The 6,681-nt window shown below is 33.6% G+C and overlaps 1 pseudogene; it reads left to right on the top strand.

Moving 5' to 3' along the window:
- Positions 1–2,041: 2,041 nt before the first annotated feature.
- On the top strand, positions 2,042–6,006 carry LOC120162855 (annotated as a pseudogene).
- Positions 6,007–6,681: the final 675 nt, after the last annotated feature.

Below are 6,681 nucleotides of genomic sequence, written 5' to 3' on the forward strand. Positions count from 1 at the left end.
TAACTCCGACCTCATTTTCCATAATTTATCCATTATAGTGGACAATTGTGAAAAAGTTGTTGCTTATTTTATCTACAATTTTTTTTATTTAGAATAAAAATTACAGGTGCATACTATAATTATAATATGATAACAATAAATCGTAAAATAATATATTATTATATTAACATAACAATAAATCGTAAAATACTTCAAAAAATTAATTCACACTTGATTGTTTCTTCCAATAACTTAGTTTGAAAAAAAAATCTTTCGATCACTCTTTTGTCTACAAAAATTATCATATTAAATAAATGATATTTATTTAAATAATATGATATTAGATATAAAAAATTAAAATAAATTTATTCAACTCTGAATAACGAAATAAAAATAAGCATCAAATATGCTCTCTATTTCAATTTTGCAAATGCTCCCCGTTTATCAGTCTTATGCTTTTTTTTTTGTTTTATAAACACTATTCTCAAACTCCTTCATATATACGTCTATATAGTTGAATTTTTATTATTTTTTTATGTTATGATTGGAGAAGGTATGGGTTAAAACTGACTTCTTTTCATTACAATGTATATGCTGCATGCAAGGTATGGTTTAAAGCTGTTACAGAATCAATAGGGTCGGTGGTTGTTGGAGAGGTTGGAAGATGTATGGCCTTCAGTAAGGTGGTGATCGCATGGACCACTGTGCGTCCTTCAGCCGAGATGGTGGTCGCATGGACCACCTTGCGTCCTTCAATGGCTACACGAAGACGCATCCTTTTCCATGCATCAATGGGTTGGTCACATGTACCATCCGACGACTCCTCCCTTTTTTGTTGAAGATGTATTGCCGTCGTTGTGTCAATGGGTTGGTCGCGTGGACCACCATGCAACTCCCACATCTACTATAGTAAATACCCCATTCGAGCAAATAATTTCTGGCCCGTATTATCTCAAGAATTTTTTTCCATGCATTATCTCAAAAAATTTACCATAATAAACCTCTAAAATTTTAAAATTTTTTAAAAAAATTCTCATATGATATCGTTGACATATTAACTACTATAAAGTTAACTATTATATTAATATAATAACGATAAAAATTATTAAGAAAACCCAATTAGAATGTACATAATAATGTTTTCGAATATTGGAAGGCTTTTTAACTCAAATTTTACAATAGTCATGAGATATGAGTTTCCGGTAGAAAAAATAATGTTTAGATAGTATTATACAGAAAATGTTAAAAAATGTTAACATTTTCAGTAACATATTTCTTTAACCGTATATTAAAACTGTCGTACCTTAGACATTCCGTGAGATATTTATCCTTTATTTTGAAAGCAAGAAAAGGGTAAAGAAAGATATTTGTGGTTCATTAAATAATTTCCATCAAATAAATAATGTCATTTTCAAAAAAAGGGTAAAGTATACAAAATGGTCCTCAATCATATAGTACTATTTTATTAAGTCATTTGACTATTAAAAGTTATAAAATAGTCTCTTGACTATAGAACAATATTTTGTTGAATCCCTCGACTATTAAAAGTGACAAAATGATTATCCGATTATTCATATGTTCAAAACTCGTTTTTTTCTATTAAAAAATTAACGTTAGTATGAGCTGAAAGTTAACTTACTGACTAAGATATAATAAAATCATATTTTTAATGATGGCTATTGTCATCGTTGATACTTTTAAGCGTTGACTCGACGACATAATGTTTTAAGTAATACTTTGACGACATAATGTTTTAAGCAGTACTTTGATGACATAATGTCAATGGAGAATCAATCTACAAAAAATAACTTAATCGATTATGATATCAAATTTTATCATGTCTCAAACAAATTTACGTCTAACTTATAAAACCATAAAATTTTTAACGAAAAAAAATTTAATCAAGAGACTCAATAAATATTATACTATAATCAAAAACTATTTTATAATTTTTAAAAATCAAAGAAATTTAACAAAATAAATATAGTATAATTGGAGGACATGTGTGTAGGTATATTATTACAAAGTAGCAACCCCCCCCCCCCCCTCGTTTCTGTGCAACTCTAAAAACCCTAACATAACCCCTTTTCCCTTACCCTTTTCGTCAAAGCCCTCTTCTATACTGTTAGAAGCAACAGATTCTCTCATAAACGAAAATATGATGAACACCGTCTTAAAACGCGCAACTTCCGCCCAAGCTCTGCTTCAACACTTCCACTCAACTGCAACAACAGCTATAGATGCTGAAACTCGTTTTATTAACATATTCAAACCCTTCTCAGGTTTTTCGGGGTCTGCAACGAAGGGGTTCCACACCAAATCTGGGCCGTTGAATTTCAGGGCATCCACGAGCTTGCAGGCGGAGTCTGCCGTCGAGGATTATGTTGAAGAGAAGGGAAGTGATGGGCTTGAGATCTCTAGTCTGGGGATTGCTCCCGAAATTGTTTCTTCTCTGAAGAAAAATGGTATCACCAAATTATTTCCAGTCCAGGTAAAATTACATATGCATTTATATGTTATATATAGACTTTGATTTAGGCTCTTACCTTTTAATGATTTTTTTTAAAAAGTAATTTCTCTCTTTATTTTCATTGTAGAGAGCGGTGTTGGAACCAGCAATGCAGGGAAGGGATATGATTGGAAGGGCTAAGACAGTAATGTAGAAAGGCAAAACACTTGCCTTTGGGATTCCTATCATGGATAAAATCATTCGATACAATGCTCAACATGGGTTTGTTGATTTTCCCCCATTATCTTATTGTTAAGTTATTCTACATGTGTTTTCTTCTTTAAATTACGAAATGAAAGGGTTTGTTTTTTTTTAATTCTGAAATGAAAACGAAAAAAGTTGCACATTGAAATGCATAATTTTGCTTTTATTATGAATGATTAAACTATTTTCTATTTGTTCTATGCTTCAGCTATTTGCTCATTTTTAACCAAATGGTGATAATATGACAGTGATACTACAACAGTGTTGCTTTTTAATGTTTGCTTTTAGCAACTATTGAGGAAGCAAAGGTTAATATAGCAAGTCAACAACCAAAGAGACCTTATTGGTTTATATTTGATTCTTTTTGTTCTGTAAAAAACAAAAATGGTGGTTGGTTATGGGCAATTTTTATTATCATTTTAATTGGGTGTGTTGTTTTGTGTTAAATATGCAGACGTGGTAGAAATCCCTTGTGCTTGGTTTTGGCACCAACAAGGGAACTTGCTAAACAAGTTGAGAAGGAATTTCATGAGTCTGCCCCCAACTTGGATAAAATTTTTGTTTATGGGGGTACACCCATTTCCAAACAAACGAGACAACTTGACTATAGTGTTGATATAGCTGTTGGTACACCTGGCTGCATTACTGATCTGCTTAAGAGAGGTGCTCTAAACTCAACAGAGTTTCAATTCCTTGTTCTTGATGAAGCTGATCAGATGCTTCAAGTTGGATTTGCTGATGATGTTGAAACCATACTGGAGAGGCTGCCTGCAAATCGTCGAAGCATGATGTTTCGGCAACATTGCCTAATTGGATTAGAAGCCTTACCCAAAAGCACTTAAAAAACCCATTAACTATTGATCTGGTTAGTTTGTATATCCTCTTGCACCATTCTGCTATGATTATGGATATGATTTCTTACTTCTAGTTATTGGTTCATCCCTATATTTGTTTTTCGCAACTCTTTTCCTATTGAGTTGGTGCTGCATTGATCATGTGCTGTATACGTATGGAACTTTTGTCATTGTAATCCATATCCAGTGCTTATATTTTGGTTATTTAAAACATTCATCTAATTAAGGATAAATTCTGTTTTATTTTCTCTTTTAGAATAATGAAGATAAGCTCTGAAAGAGGGCAAGACACATACACCTAGCACCACTTATTTCTTGTGGCTTATGTGCACCTGCAGGTTGGAGAAAATGATCAAAAGTTAGCAGAAGGAATATCTTTGTATTCGATTGCAGCAGATACGCATGGGAAAGCATCAATTCTTGGTCCTCTAATTATAGTAAGGGTCATGTTCTTGGGTCAGTTTGTTTTCCTGCTTGGCTTTTTTACTGTTTGTTTTTCTTTTCATTTTAATTTCAGTTTTGTACCCATTTCAAATGTGTTATTGTTTTCCCCCTCAATTGTCACTGCTTTCATCATCAATTCCTTTTAGGAGCATGCGAAAGGAGGAAACTGTATTGTTTTCACTCAAACAAAGCGTGATGCTGATCGGCTGGCACGTGCCATGTCTAGAAACTTTAGATGTGAGGCTCTGCATGGCGATATCTCTCAAACTCAGAGGGAAGCAACTCTCTCAGGATTCCGAAATTGGCATTTTAATATTTTAGTTGCTACTGATGTTGCTGCTCGTGGCCTTGATATACCTAGTGTTGACCTGGTTAGCTTTACATATTACTCTCCACTGCTTCTATGCATTTTTAGCTGGTTTTGTTAGAAAATATGTTTTCTTAGTTGATCATAAATTTTAATTTAATATTTTAATCTTGTGATGTTATACATGTCTTGTTTGATGTTTTCTAGTCATGGTACTAATTCAAGGAAAATATACTTATGGCTTTGTCTGTTCAATTTGACATCCTAGAAGAATCTGTTATGATCTGTGACGTGTGAATTTCCTATCCACTGTTGCAAAATTTTATCTTATGGTTTAATGTTGTTGGCTTCAATATTCTGCCTTTTCTGTTTGAATTGCTTCGTCACCTATTATTCAGGCCATTTTGGAGTAGTGGGCCATAGTTTTTTAATTGTTAAAACAATACAAATGATGCAGGAATCTTCTTAAAATTTATGTTTGTTGAAATAAAGGAATTTGTGAAAGAAATAAAACCGCACTGTATTTTTTTGCAGAACTGGTTATTACTAATGATGAATTTTCTCGGTATTATTAAATTTTGGAATCTATCATTTTATGTGCAAGTGTTTGTATATGCACACATCATTTTGAATAAGGTTTCTGCATGAGTTGATATCGTGGATTCAAAAACTGCAGTGAAGTATTACTATTGTTCCTCCTTCAATCTTCAGTTTAGCATCTAAGGCTGCATTTTCTCACAAGCTTATGAATTTGATCCTTGATACTCAGTAATTCATTTAGTGATTGTCTGAGCTCTTTTCAAAGCCACTAATATGTTCTCCTCACTCTACTTCTAAACCTTATGTGATCATTTGTTTTCTTACATAGGTAATACATTATGAGATTCCAAACACATCTGAAACTTTTCTCCATCGAACGGGCCGAACTGGTCTTACTGGTAGGAAAGGAAGTGGAATTCTTATCCGCACTCAAGAGCAGAGTAGGGCTGTTAGGGTTATTGAACGAGAAGTAGGGTGCCGATTTTCTGAGGTAATATCTTGTATCCCTTTTGATGTGAATGTTTATTTTCCCTTTTCTTTCTGGGGGAGGAAGTTTAATATCTTTTACAACGTTGATGCTATATTGAGGATTTAGAACATTAGGAATATGGAAGTTAAAGAATTTTTAGAAGATAAAAGTGAAAGTTTTTAGTGTGGCTGGCAAAAGTCAGGTTTCGACATTGATACTCTTTTAGCCTCTTGGAACTGGAACTGGAACTGGCTAAAACATTATAAGCTATTTCACCCGTTTATCTTATGTAATTGAAACTAGTTTTTATCTGGTTTTGTTGTCACTCTTTACTGGTTTGGGATTACTAATTATCCTTTGAGCCAAAACCTAACAGTTATTGTTCAAACTGGCAGGTTTTGATTTGTAAAGCACTTGTTTTCAATTTCAGGCTAAATTTCTATTACCAACTCTCAAGTAGTCAAACTTCAAATATTTTTCACATGTCATTTTTTTGTTCAAGTCTCAAATTTTCAATATAATTAAAGATTGGTGGTATAAGATTCTGTCTTAGTTTCTTAGGAAATGATAATGAGTTCCTACAGCATTGATTTAGGTGATATATGGTCTTGTCATAGTCGGGGAGAAGGACGAGGGGAAGGAAGAGAAAGCGATCGAGGAGGTGAAGAAGGAATTGGGGGAAATGCAAAACAAGGGTTAGGGATTGCTGAAGGATTGGGGATTATTACCTGAAGTAGTAAATTGCACGTGAGGAGCACAAGGTTCAGTAACCATCAGCCTTTGAAGACCCAGCAACGGTGTAGCCCATTTGATCAGCCCAATGTTAAGATGCAGTAACAAAAATCAATTAGAATTAGTGCCAGCTGGCTTATTAGATTCCATAGTACTATTGTATAAAAATAATGTACCTGAAAGGGGGGAGTATGCTTGAATTAATGAATGAATTTCTGAATTCTTAAATCTTTCTGCTTTTCTTCTGCAATCTTCCTTCTTGTTTTTCGAATTCCTTCCTTGCATTCATCACAAATTGGTATCTCAGAGCCAAAATTTTCCAGGCAAATCGTGATTGGAATGCCAAAGAAAAATCAAAGTATGACTGAAACACCAGAAATTTCAGCATTACAGAAACAATTGGAGGAGTTATCAAATTTGGTCAAGCAATCTCAGGATGACACAAAAATTCCTAAATGGTGGGAGAATCAAGAAATCGACTTTCTGCATTGGAATCCAGGATGGCCACTAATCAAGGGTATGTGGAAGAATTATTAAAGATTTTAACTGGTAGAAATGGAGAGCAGAACCAGTCTGATAATGAGCAGGTACAGTTCCCTAATGCTTCTAAAACAGAGGGAAAACAAACTGTAAAAGTCACAGT

The sequence above is a fragment of the Hibiscus syriacus genome, unplaced genomic scaffold (assembly GCF_006381635.1).
Source record: "Hibiscus syriacus cultivar Baekdansim isolate YM2019G1 unplaced genomic scaffold, ASM638163v2 tig00111409_pilon, whole genome shotgun sequence".
Taxonomy (NCBI): Eukaryota; Viridiplantae; Streptophyta; class Magnoliopsida; order Malvales; family Malvaceae; genus Hibiscus; species Hibiscus syriacus.